Source organism: Bos grunniens, chromosome 8 (assembly GCF_055505025.1).
Source record: "Bos grunniens cultivar Pamir isolate PY7600 chromosome 8, Bosgru_T2T1.0, whole genome shotgun sequence".
In the NCBI taxonomy this organism is placed as follows: Eukaryota; Metazoa; Chordata; class Mammalia; order Artiodactyla; family Bovidae; genus Bos; species Bos grunniens.
Window position 1 is genome coordinate 43,185,247 of NC_141172.1, and position 19,518 is coordinate 43,204,764.

The 19,518-nt window shown below is 41.9% G+C and overlaps 1 protein-coding gene across 2 annotated transcripts in view; it reads left to right on the plus strand.

The window, feature by feature from the left end:
- Positions 1 to 19,518, plus strand: part of PGM5 (phosphoglucomutase 5) — a 219,487-nt gene that overhangs the window by 186,252 nt on the left and 13,717 nt on the right. The window lies entirely within an intron of this gene.

Genomic DNA, 19,518 nt, shown 5'->3' on the forward strand with positions numbered 1-19,518 from the left:
AAACCCACATGTCTTGTGTCTCCTGCATTGGCAGGTAGATTTTTTACCACTGAGCCACCTGGGAAGCCCAAGATACTTATATACATATAAGTGTATATTAACATACATATACTTTGGTATACATATGCTTTAATGTGTATAAGAATCACCTGGGGATCTGGCTAAGCTTATGCTGACTCAGGTTTGGGGAAGGCCAGAGTCTACATAGAGTTGAATTACTGTGATATTGAATGGTTTGCCTTGGAAACAAACAGAGATCATTCTGTTGGTTTTGAGATTGCATCCAAATAGTGCATTTCGGACTCTTTTGTTGACCATGATGGCTACTCCATTTCTTCCAAGGGATTCCTGCCCGCAGTAGTAGATATAATGGCCATCTGAGTTAAATTCACCCATTCCAGTCCATTTTAGTTCGCTGATTCCTAGAATGTTGACGTTCACTCTTGCCATCTCCTCTTTGACCTCTTCCAATTTGCCTTGATTCATGGACCTAACACTCCAGGTTCCTATGCAATATTGCTCTTTATAGCATCGAACCTTGCTTCTATCACCAGTCACATCCACAACTGGGCATTGTTTTAGCTTTGGCTCCATCCCTTCATTCTTTCTGGAGTTATTTCTCCAATGATCTCCAGCAACATATTTGGCACCTACCGACCTGGGGAGTTCCTCTTTCAGTATCCTATCATTTTGCCTTTTAATACTGTTCATGGGGTTCTCAAGGCAAGAATACTGAAGTGGTTTGCCATTCCCTTCTCCAGTGGACCACGTTCTGTCAGCCCTCTCCACCATGACCCGCCCGTCTTGGGTGGCCCAACACGGCATGGCTTAGTTTCATTGAGTTAGACAAGACTGTGGTCCATGTGATCAGATTGACTAGTTTTCTGTGATTATGGTTTCAGTGTGTCTGCCCTCTGATGCCCTCTCACAACACCTGCCGTCTTACTTGGGTTTCTCTTACCTTGGACATAGGGTATCTCTTCACGGCTGCTCCAGCAAAGCGTAGCTGCTGCTCCTTACCTTGGACAAGGGGTATCTCCTCACCACTGCGCCTCCTAACCTTGAACGTGGAGTAGCTTCTCTAGGCCCTCCTGTGCCCATGCAACTACCGCTGTTTGGAAGTGGGGTTGCTCCTCTTGGCCACCGCCAAGACCTTTTACAATTAACACCCAAAAAAGATATCCTTTTCATTATAGGGGACTGGAATGCAGAAGTAGGAAGTCAAGAAACACCTGGAATAACAGGTAAATTTGGCCTTGGAATATGGAATGAAGCAGGGCAAAGGCTAATAGAGTTTTGCCAAGAGAACGCACTGGTCATAGCAAACACCCTCTTCCAAGAACACAAGAGAAGACTCTACACATGGACATCACCAGATGGTCAACACTGAAATCATATTGATTATATTTTTTACAGCCAAAGATGGAGAAGCTCTATACAGTCAGCAAAAACAAGACCGGGAGCTAACTGTGGCTCAGATCATGAACTCCTTTATTGCCAAATTCAGACTTAAATTGAAGAAAGTGGGGGAAACCACTAGACCATTCAGGTATGACCTAAATCAAATCCCTTATGATTATACAGTGGAAATGAGAAATAGATTTAAGGGACTAGATCTGATAGACAGAGTGCCTGATGAACTATGGATGGAGGTTCGTGACATTGTACAAGAGATAGGGATCAAGACCATCCCCATGGAAAAGAAATGCAAAAAAGCAAAATGGCTATCTGAGGAGGCCTTACAAATAGCTGTGAAAAGAAGAGAAGTGAAAAGGAAAGCTATAAGCATCTGAATGCAGAGTTCCAAAGAATAGCAAGGAGAGATAAGAAAGCCTTCCTCAGTGATCAATGCAAAGAAATAGAGGAAAACAACAGAATGGGAAAGACTAGAGATCTCTTCAAGAAAATCAGAGATACCAAGGGAACATTTCATGCAAAGATGGGCTCGATAAAGGACAGAAATGGTATGGACCTAACAGAAGCAGAAGATATTAAGAAGAGGTGGCAAGAATACACAGAAGAACTGTACAAAAAAGATCTTCATGACCCAGATAATCATGATGGTGTGATCACTCACCTAGAGCCAGACATCCTGGAATGTGAAGTCAAGTGGGCCTTAGAAAGCATCACTATGAGCAAAGCTAGTGGAGGTGATGGAATTCCAGTGGAGCTATTCCAAATCCTGAAAGATGATGCTGTGAAAGTGCTGCACTCAATATGCCAGCAAATTTGGAAAACTCAGCAGTGGCCACAGGACTGGAAAGGATCCATTTTCATTCCAATTCCAAAGAAAGGCAATGCCAAAGAATGGTCAAACTACTGCACAATTGCACTCATCTCACACACTAGTAAAGTCATGTTCAAAATTCTCCAAGCCAGGCTTCAGCAGTATGTGAACCGTGAACTTCCAGATGTTCAAGCTGGTTTTAGAAAAGGAAGAGGAACCAGAGATCAAATTGCCAACATCCGCTGGATCATGGAAAAAGCAAGAGAGTTCCAGAAAAACATCTATTTCTGCTTTATTGACTATGCCAAAGCCTTTGACTGTATGGATCACAAGAAACTGTGGAAAAGTCTTAAAGAGATGGGAATACCAGACCACCTGACCTGCCTCTTGAGAAACCTATATGCAGGTCAGGAAGCAACAATTAGAATTGGACATGGAACAACAGACTGGTTCCAAATAGGAAAAGGAGTACATCAAGGCTGTATATTGTCACCCTGCTTTATTTAACTTATATGTAGAGTACATCATGAGAAACGCTGGGCTGGAAGAAGCACAAGCTGGAATCAAGATTGCCGGGAGAAATATCAATAACCTCAGATATGCAGATGACACCACCCTTATGGCAGAAAGTGAAGAGGAACTAAAAAGCCTCTTGATGAAAGTGAAAGAGGACAGTGAAAAAGTTGGCTTAAAGCTCAACATTCAGAAAATGAAGATCATGGCATCTGGTCCCATCACTTCATGGGAAATAGATGGGGAACCACTGGAAACGGTGTCAGACTTTATTTTTCTGGGCTCCAAAATCCCTGAAGATGGTGATTGCAGCCATGAAATTAAAAGCCGCTTACTCCTTGGAAGGAAAGTTATGACCAACCTAGATTGCGTATTCAAAAGCAGAGACATTACTTTGCCAACAAGGTCCGTCTAGTCATGGCTGTGGTTTTTCCAGTGGTCATGTATGGATGTGAGAGTTGGACTATGAAGAAGGCTGAGCGACAAAGAATTGGTGCTTTTGAACCATGGTGTTGGAGAAGACTCTTGAGAGTCCCTTGGACTGCAAGGAGATTAAACCAGTCCATCCTAAAGGAGATCAGTCCTGGGTGTTCATTGGAAGGACTGATCCTGAGCTAAAACTCCAATACTTTGGCTACCTCATGTGAAGATTTGACTCATTGGAAAAGACCCTGATGCTGGGAGGGATTGGGGGCAGGAGGAGAAGGGGACAACAGAGGATGAGATGGCTGGATGGCATCACCGACTCGATGGACATCGTGAGTTTGGGTAAACTCCAGGAGTTGGTGATGGACAGGGAGGCCTGGCGTGCTGCAGTTCATGGGGTGGCAAAAATGTCGGACACGACTGAGTGACTGAACTGAACTGAACTGAACTGAGAGTCTACATTTCTAACAAGCCCCCAGTCGTGTTGTGCTGCTGGTCCAGGGACTACACTTTGATCAGCAAAGAGTTAGATGAACCATGAAGCCCTATAAAAAGACCTTGAAAAAAATTTTATGGAGGAAGTTAATTTTTACTTAAGTTTTTCTCCATTTTCGGAATTCAGCTTATTTTTTAAAAAAGTGCAGTTGATTGACTTTGAAATTTTTAAATGGCAGAAGGGGCAGCATCTGTTTTTAGTGCCCTTCACTGTCCTCTAGACTTCCCAGTTGCCCACTGGGCTCCACATGAATGTTTTCTAGACATCTCAACTTGATGTGTAGAAAACTGAAGTTCTGCCATCACCTCCCCCTTCCCCCTCCAACCCCTGCTTCTTTTAGTTTCCTTATCTCAGTAAATGGCATTTTCATCCTTCTAGTAGGTTTTGTTAGAAATCTAGGATTCATCCTTGACTCCTTTTTCTTCTCCCTTTCCTACTGCACATCCAAGAGTATATCCTATCAACGTGACCTTCAAAACTCAGCCAGAGTCTGAGCCTGTCTTCTGCCCCAACTGTTGCCACCCTGGGCCAGGCTGCTCTCCTTTAGAGGCCTGCAGTGCTCTCCTTCCAGGAGGCCACAGACTTCCTTCCTTCCACTCTGTCCACTCCTGCGCACACCCTGGCCTCAGCACAACCAGCAGAAGAATTGCTTTAAAAAACATGTTAGATCACCTCCTTGCTCTAAAGTCCTTCAGGGCTCCCCGTCTCGCTCAAAGAATTGCCAGACCCCTTACTGTGATCTCAGACGCTGCTGGAAATGGCCCCTTCTCCCTTTCACCTTATCTCCTCCCTCTCGTCCCGTTTCTCTCGCCACTCCAGCCATTGTTCGATCAACATGCGAAGAACACTCTGCCTCAAGACACTTAACAGTGGCTGTTTCCTCTGTCTGGAAATCTTTTCCCTCTGAAATCTTCATGGCCTGCCCCTCGTTTCTCCATGAAGGTTCCCCTGGCCACCCTACATAAACTAGCCCTCACAGCTGAGTGCAGCTTAGCTCCCTTGCCCTGCTTTACTTTTCTTTGTAGCTCACAGTCCCATTGCACATATATATTTACTTACTTGTTTTATTGTCCGTCTCCACCCGGTTGAAGAAAAGCATCAGGAGGCCAGGGCTTAATTGTTTTCACTGCATCCCTAATGCACAGAGTAGCACCTGGCATACGGTAAATGTCCAGTACAGTTTTGCCAAATGAACAAAACATACAGTCCCCCACTTATGATGGTGCAACTTGATTTTTCTACTTTCTGATGGTGTGAAAGCTATGAACTTTCAGTAGAAACTGTACTTTGAGTTTTGACCTTTTCCCAGGCTGAGCTTCACCTCCCAGTCAGCCACACAGTCTCAAAGGTAAACAACCGATACACCTACAACCACTCTGTATCCATACAAGCACTCTGTTTTTCACTTTCAGTACAATATTCAATAAACTACATGAGTTGTTCAACACTTTATTATAAAATAGGATTTGTGTTAGAGCAATTTGCCCAAATATAAGCTAATGTAAGTACTCCAAGCATATTTAAGGCAGGCTAGGCTAACTGATGATGTATATGTTAGGTGTGGTAAATGCATTTCTGACTTCTGGCATTTTCAGCTTTGTTGTTCCCTCGATCAGTCACTAACTAGTGTCCGACTCTTTGCAACCCCATTGACTGCACCATGCCAGGCTTTCCTGTACTTCACTATCTCCCAGAGTTTGCTAAAACTGATGACTATTGAGTCGGGTGATACCATCCAACCATCTCATCTCTGTCACCCCCTTCTCTTGCTTTCAAGCTTTCCCTGCATGAGGGTCTCTTCCAGTGAGTCGGCTCTTTGCATCAGGTGGTGAAGGGTGAAGTATTGAGTTTCAGTGTCAGTCCTTCCAGTGAATATTCAGGGTTGATTTCCTTTAGGATTGACCATTTTGATCTCCTTGTAGTCCAAGGGACTCTCAAGAGTCTTCTCCAGCACCATAATTTGAAAGCATCAGTACAAAGTGCTCAGCCTTCTTTATGGTCCATCTCTCACATCCATACGTGACTACTAGAAATACCATAGCTTTAACTATACAGATCTTTGTCAGCAAAGTGATGTCTCTGTTTTTTACTACACTGTCTAGGTTTGTCATAGCTTTCTTTCCAAGGAGCAGTCATCTTAGTTTCATGACTGCAGTCACCATCTGTAGTGATTTTGGAGCCCAAGAAAAGAAAATGTCACTGCTTCCATTTTTTCCCCTTCTACTTCCCATGAAATGATGCGACCAGATGCCATGATCTTCATTTTTTGAATGTTGAGTTGTAAGTCAGCTTTTTCACTTTCCTCTTTCAATTCATCAAGAGGCCCTTTAGTTCCTCTTCACTTTCTGCCATTAGAGTGGTATCATGATCTGCGTATCTGAGGTTGTTGATGCTTCTCCCAGCAATATTGATTCCAGCTTGTGATTCATCCAGTCCAGCATTTTGCATGATGTACTCTTTATAGAAGTTAAATAAGCAGAGTGACAATATACAGCCTTGTTTTACACCATTTACTCAAAATCTTAGCAATCTAAGATTTTGAGTCGTTCCATCTCCAGTTCTAACTGTTGCTTCTTGTTCTGCATACAGGTTTCTCTGGAGACAGGTAATTCTCTGGTATTCCCATTTATTTAAGAATTTTCCACAAATTGTTGTGATCCACACAGTCAAAGGCTTTGGCATAGTCAATGAAGCAAAGGTGGATGTTACTCTGGATTTCCTTTGCTTTCTCTGTGATCCGACAGATGCTGGCAATTTGATCTCTGGTTCCTATGCCTTTTCTAAATCCACCTGGTACATCTGGACGTTCTCGATTCATATACTGATGAAGCCTAGCTTGAAGGATTTTGAGCATAACCTTACCATCATGTGAAATGAGTGCAATTGTATGGTAGTTTGAACATTCTTTGGCATTGCCCTTCTTTGGGATTGGAATGAAAACTGACCTTTTCCAGTCCTGTGGCCACTGTTGAATTTTCCAAATTTGCTGTCATATTGAATGCAACACTTTAACAGCATCATCTTTAAGGAGCTGAAACAGCTCAGCTGGAATTCCATCCCCTCCACTAGCTTATTTGTAGTAATGCTTCCTAAGGCCCACTTGACTTCATACTCCAGGATGTCTGAATCTAGGAGTGTGACCACACCATCATGGTTATCTGGGCCCTTAAGATTGTTTTGTATAGTTCTTCTGTGTATTGCCATATCTTCTTAGTCTCTTTTGCTTCTGTTAAGTCCATACCATTTCTGTCCTTTATCATACCCATCCTTGCATGAAACGTTCCCTTGATATGTCCAGTTTTCTTAAAGAGATCTCTAGTCTTTCCCATTCTATTGTTTCCTCCCTTTCTTTGCATTGTTCATTCAAGAAGGCCTTCTTATCTTTCCTTGCTATTCTCTGGAACTCTGCGTTCAGTTGGGAATGTCTTTCCCTTTCTCTCTTCCTTTTTGCTTCTCTTCTTTCCTTAGCTATTTGTAAAACCTCCTCAGACAACCACTTTGCCTTCTTGCATTTCTTTTTCTTTAGAATGGTTTTGGTCACCACCTCCTGTCCTAAACCTCTGTTCTGAACCTCTGTCCACAGTTCTTCAGGCACTCTGTCTACCAGATCTAATCCCTTGAATTTATTCATCAACTCCACTGTATAATAACAAGGGATTTGATTTAGGTCATACCTAAATGGCCTAGTGGTTTCCCCCACTTTCTTTAGTTTAAGCCTGAATTTTGCAATAAGAAGCTCATGATCTGAACCAGCCAGCTCCAGGTCTTGTTTTTGCTGACTGTATAGAGCTTTTCTCCATCTTTGGCTGCAAAGAATATAATCAGTCTGATTTTGATGTTGACCATTTGGTGAGGTCCATGTATAGAGTCATCTTTTGTTTTGTTGGAAGGGAGTATTTTCTATAACCAGTGTTCTATTGAGAAAACTGTTAGTCTTTGCCCCACTTCATTTTGTACTCCAAGGTCAAACTTGCCTGTTGCTCCAGGTATCTCTGGTCTTCCTACTTTTGCATTCTGATCTCCTATGATGAAAAGGACATCTTTTTTGGTGTTAGTTCTAGAAAGTGTTGTAGGTGTTCATTGAACCAGTCAACTTCAGCTTCTTCAGCATTAGTGGTTGGGGTGTAGACTTGGGTTACTGTGATGTTGAATGGATTGCCTTGGAAATGAACCAAGATCATTCTGTTGTTTTTGAGATTCCACCCAAGGACTGAATTTCAAACTCTTTTTTTGACTATGAAATGTCTATTCCATTTCTTCTAAGGGATTCTTGCCCACGGTAGTAGATAAAATGGTCATCTGAGTTAAATTCCCCCATTCCCGTCCATTTTCGTTCACTGATTGCTAAGATTTTGATATTCGCTCTTGCCATCTCCTTTTTGACCACGTCCAATTTACCTTGATTCATGGACCTAACATTCCAGGTTCCTATGCAATATTGTTCTTTATAGCATCAGACTTTATTTTCACCACCAGACATATCCACAACAGAATGTCGTTTCCACTTTGGCTTATACTCTTCATTCTTTCTGGACCTGGTTTTCTGCTCTTCCCCAGTAGCATATTGGACACCTGCCGACCCAGGGGGCTCATCGTCTAGTGTCACATCTTTTTGCCTTTCATGCTCTTCATGGGGTTCTGGCAGTAAGAGTACTAGAGGAGGTTTCCCATTCCCTCCTCCAGTGGGTCACATTTTGTCAGAACTCTTCACTGTGACCTGTCTTGGGTGGCCCTGCACAGCATGGCTCATAGCTGCATTGAGTTACGCAAGTCCCTTTGCCATGACAAGGCTGTGATCCTTGAAGGGGAATTATCAATATATACGTTTTTTTAAAAAATCATTAAAAGAATAACATTCTAAATACATACCAGTTATGTTTTATACCTAATAGGAAAATGAATAGTTAAAAACTTGGAGTATGAAGTTAGAAATTGAAATAATGTGTGTGATTGTGGAAGTTGGAAATACAATGGAGTTCAGAAGTGACACATAAATGCACACTAACTTAGACATTCATTTTTTTATATGAAAGTGTATATATATGCATATTATGTGTACATATGGTACATGTTTGTGTATGTGGTATATATGTATATGCTCTGCTGTGCTTATTTGCTCAGTCGTGTCCAACTGTACAACCGCGTGGACTGTAGCCCACCAGGCTCCTGTCCATGGGGGGTCTCCAGGTAAGAATACTGGAGTAGGTTCCCATGCCCTCCTCCAGGGGATCTTCCCAACCCTGAGATTGAACCTAGATCTCCTGTAATGTAGGCAGATTCTTTACCATCTGAGCCGCTAGGGAAGCCCATATATGCATATACACATCATGTATACATATGGCTTTGGAATCATGCTAGGTAAATATGTATGAAAAACACTGTGTTGTATTTAAAAAGAGAGCCAGCACAGGGATGTGTTAATAGACATACATGCAAGGAAAACCTTAAATGCTTCATTTTTCTCCTCATAGTTTAGCCTGTATTGCTGTGGTCTGAAAGTATAGGGAGGGTGGGGTGGTGTAGAGAGAGTTTAGAGAAGAAACACCCGGTTGACGAGTTGGGATGTACACTCTTTGGCCAAGTTAAAGAGTTGGCTCATTTTGCTTGAGAGAGACAGCCGTGACCTGGAGGTATTCAGGAATTTAAAGAATAATATGATGCTGAGAAAGATGACCAGCTGTTCTCCATAACTGATGAATATGTAATTTGAGGAAATAAATTCAAGCTGAATTGGAAAGAATTCAGACTGACTATTAGAACAATTTCCCAACTATGAGGGCTCCTGCCCAATTAAGATGGCTGGTCTGTGTTTTTCTGGAAGTCTCCATGACCACATAGATTCAAATAATTTTTAGAAGTGGGCAGGGATGGAAGGGGCAGAAAAGATAACATTTCTATATGTTCTTCAGCCTAAAAATTTTGATTCTGTGATTATTCGTTTAAAAAAAAAAAGTCCTAGTTAGATGGATTAGATTTCCCTCTAGTGGCCTAGAAAGGAATTAAGTACAACTGTGTTCTCACAGATCAGAGTCACTAGGAGCCAAATTAAAATTGAGAAGTAAACATGTATGGGTTTTCTTTTCTTTTTTTTCATTTAGGTGAATTTTCCTCTTAAAAAGAACATCAAGCAGTCCTTATTTTTCTTATTTGGATGTTGATATCTGGACTCATATTCTGCCATTACTGTGATTGTTTTCCCTGGAACTGAGACCCTTCCCTGGGATGGTCAATCTGATGGTGTGTGATAAACTCCCTTGGTTTGGTAATTTGGCAGGATTGTGACTAGTGACTGTCACAATCCAGGGCTGTTTAGGATTTTGATGACAATGGGCCTTTCCTTTGGCCTCTGCTGAGATCACAGTTCTCTTCAAGGTACTGAACACATACTGGCTTGGGACAGAGACCCACCCTGTCTACCCACACTGTGGTCATTCTAGGACTAGAGGAAAAGAATGTTCCTTGTTGACAGCTTACTGCCACTGTAAGCCACTCATGTCAGTCCCACCAATAAAGCCTATCTCAAGTCCTCCTTTTTTATATACCATATAACCCCCCTCCCCCTGCCCTTGTTCCAAATCTCCTAAAGGCTATCTTGGTACTGCTGATTTATCCCAAGAACCTAGTGGTCTTAAGAAGCAGAAGAGCTAAATGTCATGCCTTGATCCTGACTTTGGGTCAATTTTGAATTATTGTTTAGAGACCACACAGCTCTGAAAATAAATTATATTTCCTCTCCCTATGTCCCCATGTGTCATTCAAAATAAAAAACAAAATTAGCTTTAAAAATAAATGTAAGGAAATCTAACAACACTTCGACTTGTTTTTCCTTATGAGGCTTTTTGGTGCTTCTACTTTGCTGCGCCCAAAGCACATGTTTAACCAGCTATTGGTTAACCTGGTGCTGTTTCTGTACACAAATCAGAGCCTTCTGGATCTTGTTTGGATCTCCTCTGAAAAGGGAGCATGAATGAATTTGCCTTGGTCACACAAGTACGGAGGGTCACTGGCTGTAACTCCTCTCGCCAGATGAATGGATTTGACAGGCTGCGGCCAGCACAATCTGGCTTTCCCAGCATTCTCTTTGTTCCAGCCCAGATGCACAGCACAACCAAGTTTTCATGCCTTTCAGCAAAAAGCTACTGAAGGCTCATTGGCTGGCAGTGATTCAGGCTTTCTTTGAATCAGTGCCCTTATTTGGTGGATAGTAAAACTTGCGCTCAAAAATAAGAGTGTATCTTGGCAAATTAACACTGGTGGTGAACCCAGAGATTGTCTGTGACCTTCAGAAGAAGGCTCAGGAGGAGACCATGCACACAAGCAGCCTTAGGAGGAGGAAGCATCACCTGGGTTCCCCACCATGATCACACGTTTTCCCCATGATGAATGCAAGATCTGGGCAGTCAGGTGAGGAATATACCCGTTTCACTCTCCTATCTGCTCTTAGCTGATTTTAAGTTTGATGCCCTAATCTTCAGAAGAGACACCCTATTGAAGAAGCAGAAGACGGTGTTGAAGAAAAGATGGGTTCTCCATCCTTTGTTTTTGCTTCCCAAGAAAGTTGCAAGGTGGGACACACTTCAGAGAGCAGCATTTCACTACCTTGAAGAATGCTTAGGCCTTAGGCAGGAGGGGAAAGCAATGGAAGGTTTATGAAACTCTCTCTTTACTATTATTGTTTTTGTTGGGGGGCAGGAGTGGTGGTTGGTTAGTTTCATTTCTGAGCATTTTTGTTGGTGGAAGTCACTGTGTCAAGGCATTGTTTGGTAAGTATTCCAAACTTAATTATAGGGGGTGGGAGGTAGATGAGGCTATGAGAATGTCTTAAAATATAGGTTTTATTACTGTTTGCATATGGTGAGGCCAATAGATTAGGACATGATTTGTCACTGAAAAGATAGCTTGTTACTCACCATTCCCAAGATGAGGGGCCAAGTCACTCCATGCAAGGCCTCAGGAGGAAGCACCAGAATTGGTTATGAGGCAGAAGGAATGTGGGGGGAAATGTAGGTAAGAAGTTTTATTGTGGTTTCCGTGAAAAGGAAGAAGTGAGGCAGGGTTCATAGGCTTAGAATTGGCTAGTCTGAATAATTTCAGCAGGTTCTGGGGTATAGACACTGTTCTTAGTTGTCCAGCACCTGGCCCTGGGTTCATTAGGGCTAGGAGATAGTGGTCTGAGTTTGAGAGCCCAACAAAGGAGATGGTTGGGGTATGCGCTCTGGATTGGTTGATGTGATTATGAAAGGTGTGCTTCCAAGAGAGCTATTTGCTATTTCTAGAAATTAGCTAACCCTGAAAGAGCAGTCCCTTCCAATGTCAGCAACATCCTGAGACGTCAAAGCATCAGAATGAAAGACATGTCTAAGACGAAGAAGTAAAAAACACAGTCACTTTTGCAGATGAATAATATTGTGAAGGCATCAAGATTTTGTTTTTTTTTCATATACTATATTGAGGCCAAATGACCCACTGTTGAAAGACTGGGCTTCAGAATCCTACATCTTTGATCTTGAGCCCCGGTTCTGCCATTTTCCAGTTTTGTAATCTTGGACAATTAGTTTCTGTAAATTTCAGTTCCTTTATCAATCACAGAGGAATAAAAATACTTTTTATTTCATAGGATTATAGTGGTGATTACATGAAATAATTCATATAAATTGTTTTGGACATGCTTGACACATAATATTATTGTTCTTGCCATTATTTTTATTAATAGCAATGTAGACCATATTTCTGATCATGTGAGGATCAAAAAGGCCCAAAGTAACTAGTAATTTGTTTTGAAAATGAACTTAACCTGTTGTGTCTTATCATCTTCCCTTAAATTCTCTGAGGACCAACTGGATCTATGGGAGATGTCCCAAGAGAACTGGCAGCCACTAAGGATGTTGGTCTTATGAGAGGGTGCCAGGGCTCTGTGGCGCAGTGTTCTGGTTACACAGCACTGTTTTGAAAGATTCAGAAATGAATTTGAAATTCCTTTCCTGTCTCTCCATTCTCCTTTCTTTTTCTCACTCCTCCCATTATTGAGAACTGGTAAATTCACGGAGCTAGTGGAACTAATTTGCCACCTTCCTGGCTTGATGCAAGAGGTACTGAGTTGGGTTGTTCAATAATTCTGTTTTATCCAAGATAATGTGTAATTGGTTGGTTGTTCCCATCTCATTTGTAGGAGAAAAAAAGATGATTTTAAAGACTAGAGTAAGTGTGAGATACAGAAAAGATTTCTGGAGTCTCTGTTGCTGGTCATGAGGCATGTGCTTGCTAACCTCTAAAGCATTAAATGCAAAAATTAGTCCCATGAATTGGGAGATGGGTATTGACATTACTATACACATTACTGTGTATAAAACATAAGGACCTACTGTCTAGCACAGGGAACTCTACTCAATACTCTGTGATGTCCTACATGGGAAAAGAATCTAAAACAGAGTGGATTTATGTATATGTGTAACTGATTCACTTTGCTACACAACTGAAACTAACACAACATTGTAAATCAATTAAACTCCAATTAAAATTTTTTTTTTAATTAGTCCCATGGAGTAGGTGTTAGCAAGCTTTCTCTGTAAAAGCCATATAGTAAATACTTTGTTTTGCTCACTGTATTAGTTTCTTAGGGCTGATGTAGCTACCACAGATTGGGTGTTTCAACAACAGAAATGTATTGTCTCACACAGTTCTGGAGACTAGAAGTTCAAGGTCAAGGCATTGGCAGGATTGGCTCCTTCTAAGGGCTGTGAGGGAAGGATCTGTTCCAGGCTTGTCTCCTGGGTTTGTAAATAGCTTCCTTCCGCCTCTATCTCTTTATATGATCTTCCTTCTATGTGTGCCTGTGTCCAAATTCCTCATCTTATCAGTAGACCAGGCCTACTGGAGTAGGGCCTCCCCTAGTGACTTCATTTTAATTTGATTGCCACTGTAGAGAACTTGTCTCCAAAAATGATCACACTCTGATGTACTTCAGCACGTCCAGACTTCAGTATGTGGATTTGGAGGGGGACGCAGCTCAGCCCCTAACGCTTGTCATACAGTCTGTGTTGCAACTTCTCACCTGCTATTGTAGCATAAAAGCAGCCACCAACAATACATAAATGAATTAGTAAATTTATTTATTGAATTCAGAGTTATTGAATTTCATGTAACTTTCACAAATAACAAAATACTCTTCTGATTTTTTCCCAACCATTTAAAAACACAAAAACTAGTCTTAGTTTACAGGCTATACAAAAACCAGGTAATAGACCAGGTTTAGTCTGAGGACCATAGTTTGCTGACGCTGGCCTTTTTTAACTTTATGCACAATTTCTGATTACATTCAGTGAAGCGTACATCCAAATGAGTTTGGTTCAACAATGGATTTTGTAAAAGGTACAGTTACATTTGTATTCACATTTATGTTTACATACAGAGGTGAATTCTAATGTTTTTTTTAAAAAAGTATCAAATATCCCTGGAAATCTCCAAAATTGGCCTTCTGAGATGGAGCTCTCTGGCTTTTGATTGCTGCAGAACATGAAAGAAAAATGTCTTTGAGCGTGTTTGTTTCACGAAATTGAATTCCTTTTTCAGGTTTTTGGTTTCTTCTAGGAAGGACTCCTTCTTTTTCCTATTTAAAGCAATTGCTTATAAATGATTTTCAGATGGGCAGCACTAGAGCTATGTTGAAAGACAAAGGAAAACTATTCAGGAAGGACTTCATGGATAAATGGAATGAAAAAAGAAAGATATGGGAGAGAGCTCTGGTCAGTACTTAGAATGCATGGGCAGCAAGTGTGGGCTATTTTAGTGCTTGTGCACACCCAGGAGTGCCCTTGTGTGTTCTGGTGTGAATGAGGCTCCCAGGAGTGCCTCACAAGGAGTGATTGCATTTCAGGTGCTTTCCCAGTGACCTTCAAACCACTCCCCACAAAAGCCCCAGATCCCTTAGGAAGCCAAGTCTATTGTTGCTTTTTGATCTTGGTTTGCTTTGTTACAAAGTTGCTTTGCTTAGTTACAACCTCAGGAACTGCAGTGAAGATGGGCAGTGTGGTATTCCACAGAAGTTAAGATACCTTGGTAACTGACTAAGATTTTCCGGTTGTACATTTTGTACTGTCTTTAACCACATGGGCATTTCTCTACTAGTGAATCCAACTGCTGACCCGGACATATTAACATAGGGTATTTCATTTTGATATTGCTCAGAATTTGCAGTCCTGATGAATTCACCATGCATGTAATAAATAAGATTTACTAAAAAGTTTAAAAGCAGATGTAATTTATATTCTGTCAGTATTTGAAACTCTTGCAACTTAAAGAGCAGTCCTTGGCCAGCAGCATCAGCACCAGTTTCACCTGGTTGCTTCTTGGATGCAAAATCTCAGGCCCCACCCCAGACCTGCCAAATCAGATTTTGCATTTTAACAAGCTCCCTGAGGGCATCTGTGTCCACTGAGCATTCCAGCTGTGGCAGTCTTCAGGGTCCTTATCTCCTCCACTTCTGCTTGGCAGGATTGACTTTCCCTTCAGACCAGATAGGGCGTCCCTGGTAGCTCAGATGGTAAAGAATCTGCCTGCAATGCAGGAGACATGAGTTTGATCCCTGGGTCTGGGTCAAGAAGATCCCCAGGAGATGGGAATGGCTACCCACTTCTGTGCTCTTGCCTGGAGAATTCCATGGACAGAGGACCCTGACAGGCTATAGTCCATGGAGTCACAAAGAATCGAACATGACTGAGCAACTAACACTTTCACTTTCTTCCAGACAAGTCCCTCTAAAGCCCAACTGCTAGGAGGCATGTGTAGGGGTAACTGGCCTCTGCTACCATCTCCTCCTCCTGGAAAATTACCAAAAGTGCAGAAAATAACCTACAGTGTCCCAAGAGCTTTGAAGACCTGTTTCTGCTTCAAAGAACACTTAACAAAAAACGAAATAAGAAAATCAGTTTCACTTTGCATCTCCATAGAAACCCTACCTCAGTATCAACTCCACACATTAGACTGTGTTTTCTTCACACAATTACATTAGTCAAACTGAGAGATTCAAAATAACCAGAATGAAGAAAGTTCTGATTCAGTTTTAGCAAGATAGGAAACCTTGCTAAAGTTGTGGCAGTCTAGCACTACTTCAGTTATTCAGTTCAGTTCAGTTTAATCGCTCAGTCACGTCTGACTCTTTGCGACCCCATGAATTGCAGAATGCCAGGCCTCCCTGTCCATCACCAACTCCCGGAGTTCACACAAACTCATGTCCATCAAGTTGGTAATGCCATCCAGCCATCTCATCCCCCGTTGTCCGCTTCTCCTCCTGCCCCCAATCCCTCCCAGCATCAGAGTCTTTTCCAATGAATCAACTCTTTGCATGAGGTGGCCAAAGTATTGGAGTTTCAGCTTCAGCATCAGTCCTTCCAATGAACACCCAGGACTGATCTCCTTTAGAATGGACTGGTTGGATCTCCTTGCAGTCCAAGGAACTCTCAAGAGTCTTCTCCAACACCACAGTGCAAAAGCATCAATTCTTCGGCACTCAGCTTTCTTCACAGTCCAGCTCTCACATCCATACATGACTACTGGAAAAACCATAGCCTTGACTAGACAGACCTTTGTTGGCAAAGTAATATCTCTGCTTTTCAATATGCTATCTAGGTTGGTCATAACTTTCCTTCCAAGGAGTAAGTATCTTTTAATTTCATGGCTGCAGTCACCATCTGCAGTGATTTTGGAGCCCCCAAAAATAAAGTCTGACACTATTTCCAGTGTTTCCCCATCTATTTTCCATGAAGTGATGGGACCAGATGCCATGATCGTCATTTTTTGAATATTGAGCTTTAAGCCAACTTTTTCACTGTCCTCTTTCACTTTCATCAAGAAGCTTTTTAGTTCCTCTTCACTTTCTGCCATAAGGGTGGTGTCATCTGCATATCTGAGGTTATTGATATTTCTCCCGGCAATCTTGATTCCAGCTTGTGCTTCTTCCAGCCCAGCGTTTCTCATAATGTATTCTGCATATAAGTTAAATAAGCAGGGTGACAATATACAGCCTTGACGTACTCCTTTTCCTATTTTGAACCAGTCTGTTGTTCCATGTTCAGTTCTAACTGCTGCTTCCTGACCTGTATACAGGTTTCTCAAGAGGCAGGTCAGGTGGTTTGGTATTCCCAGCTCTTTCAGAATTTTCCACAGTTTATTGTGATCCACACAGTCAGAGGCTTTGGCATAGTCAATAAAGCAGAAATAGATGTTTTTCTGGAACTCTCTTGCTTTTTCCATGATCCAGTGGATGTTGGCAATTTGATCTCTGGTTCCTCTGCCTTTTCTAAAACCAGCTTGAACATCTAGAAATTCATGGTTCACATACCGCTGAAGCCTGGCTTGGAGAATTTTGAGCATTACTTTACTAGCGTGTGAGGTGAGTGCAATTGTGTGGTAGTTTGAGCATTCTTTGGCATTGCCTTTCTTTGGGATTGGAATGAAACCGGACCTTTTCCAGTCCTGAGGCCACTGCTGAGTTTTCCAAATTTGCTGGCATATTGAGTGTAGCACTTTCACAGCATCATCTTTCAGGATTTGGAATAGCTCCACTGGAATTCCATCACCTCCACTAGCTTTGTTCGTAGTGATGCTTTCTAAGGCCCACTTGACTTCACATTCCAGGATGTCTGGCTCTAGGTGAGTGATCACACCATCGTGATTATCTGGGTCATGAAGCTCTTTTTTATACAGTTCTTCCGTGTATTCTTGCCACCTCTGCTTAATATCTTCTGCTTCTGTTAGGTCCATACCATTTCTGTCTTTTATCGAGCCCATCTTTGCATGAAATGTTCCCTTTGGTATGTCTAATTTTCTTGAAGAGATCTCTAGTCTTTCCCATTCTGTTGTTTTCCTCCATTTCTTTGCATTGATCACTGAGGAAGGCTTTCTTATCTCTCCTTGCTATTCTTTGGAACTCTGCATTCAGATGCTTATATCTTTCCTTTTCTCCTTTGCTTTTCGCTTCTCTTCTTTTCTCAGCTATTTGTAAGGCCTCCTCAGACAGCCATTTTGCTTTTTTGCATTTCTTTTCCATGGGGATGGTCTTGCTCCCTGTCTCCTGTACAATGGCACAAACCTCCATCCATAGTTCATCAGGCACTCTGTCTATGAGATCTAGTCCCTTAAATCTATTTCTCACTCTCACTGTATAATCATAAGGAATTTGATTTAGGTCATACCTGAATGGTCTAGTGCTTTCCCCCACTTTCTTCAATTTAAATCTGAATTTGGCAATAAGGAGTTCATGATCTGAGCCACAGTCAGCTCCCAGTCTTGTTTTTGTTGACTGTATAGAGCTTCTCCATCTTTGGCTGCAAATAATATAATCAGTCTGATTTCAGTGTTGACCATCTGGTTATGTCCATGTGTAGAGTCTTCTCTTGTGTTGTTGGAAGAGAGTGTTTGTTATGACCAGTGTGTTCTCTTGGCAAAACTCTATTAGCCTTTGCCCTGCTTCATTCCGTACTCCATGGCCAAATTTGCCTGTTACTCCAGGTGTTTCTTGACTTCCTACTTTTGCATTCAAGTGCCCTCTAATGAAAAGGTAAAAGGTCTTCATAGAACCATTCAACTTCAGCTTCTTCAGCGTTACTTCAATTATTAATACCAGGTAATACCATAGTGTACTTCAAGTACCTAAGGGTGATATGGCAGCCCAGTCTCAAAGGCGAAGTCCATAGAACAACACATTCTTTTGTTAAAAGTGGAAGGCCCTGTCAGTCACTGCACACATTAAATGCATATTCACCGTCCATAAATTCCACTCACAGTCTTTCTGTCTCGAGGAGGACATCCATTAATTCCACTCACACTCCTTTATGTCTCGAGGAGAGGTCGCTCCTACCATCTTAGAGCCTGGAGTTGAGGATTCCTCTCTAAGGCTCAGGCAGCCTCACAGCACAAGTTCTCTTTCTTCTCTCTTTGCTTTTGCTCCTCACGCTCTGTGTCGTGGTCCTTGCTAACTCGCCGCTCTAGACGCAGATACACCCTAAAGGAATGTGTTCCGAGTACAGCCATGTCTGTTCCTTTGTTTTCAGCTTTGTCTTGTTCACCTGCCGTCTAACTGTGTTCATGCTGGCTGGATAGAGGAGCCACGGGTGAACACAAGCAAAAAGGAAGGGATTTCCTGGGGCCCAGATCATCTCACTGATGCAGAGAGATCTTAGTTCTGACTGGAGCGGCCTTAGGTGTCTTTCATTCAAAGAGCTGAGTATACTTGTGATATTCTTCATCTTCTTTTATCTAAGCTTCTATCAAGAAAGATCATATGAACTTCATTTTATGGGCAAGGAAGCAGAAAGCAGTGGGGTTATTATGTGTCTACCAAAGGTTGACCTGCTAGGGCTAGAATGCTAGTCTACTGACTTCTGCCATGTTGTTATAGCAGCTTCCTGCTTCAAGAACAACAACAACAATAATAATACTCATTAGCATGTATCACATACCTGCCTGTATTAGGCTGGGTGAATGCTGCATGTTTTGTGTGTGTTATACCTAATTCTCACCACAGTCCAGTGGGATAGGTACTCATCCATTCTTGTGCAAATGAGAAAACTTTGGCCCTGAGAATTTGAATAACCTACTCTTTCTAAGTGGTATAGCTCTGCACTCATAAAATATATATTCACTGTCCATAAATTCCATCCACAGTCTTGATGTCTCTGGGAAGACTTTTAGAGTAGAGGGCTCACTTCTATCGTTTGAGAGCCTGGTGTTGAAGATTTTGCTGCACTGTCTATAGAATGAGATGGAGAGTGCTAACAGTATCCTAGATCTCAAGTTATTTCTGTATGTAATTTTTTCAAACAAAATGGTCGTTAAACAATAAAAGATTATAAAGCACCTG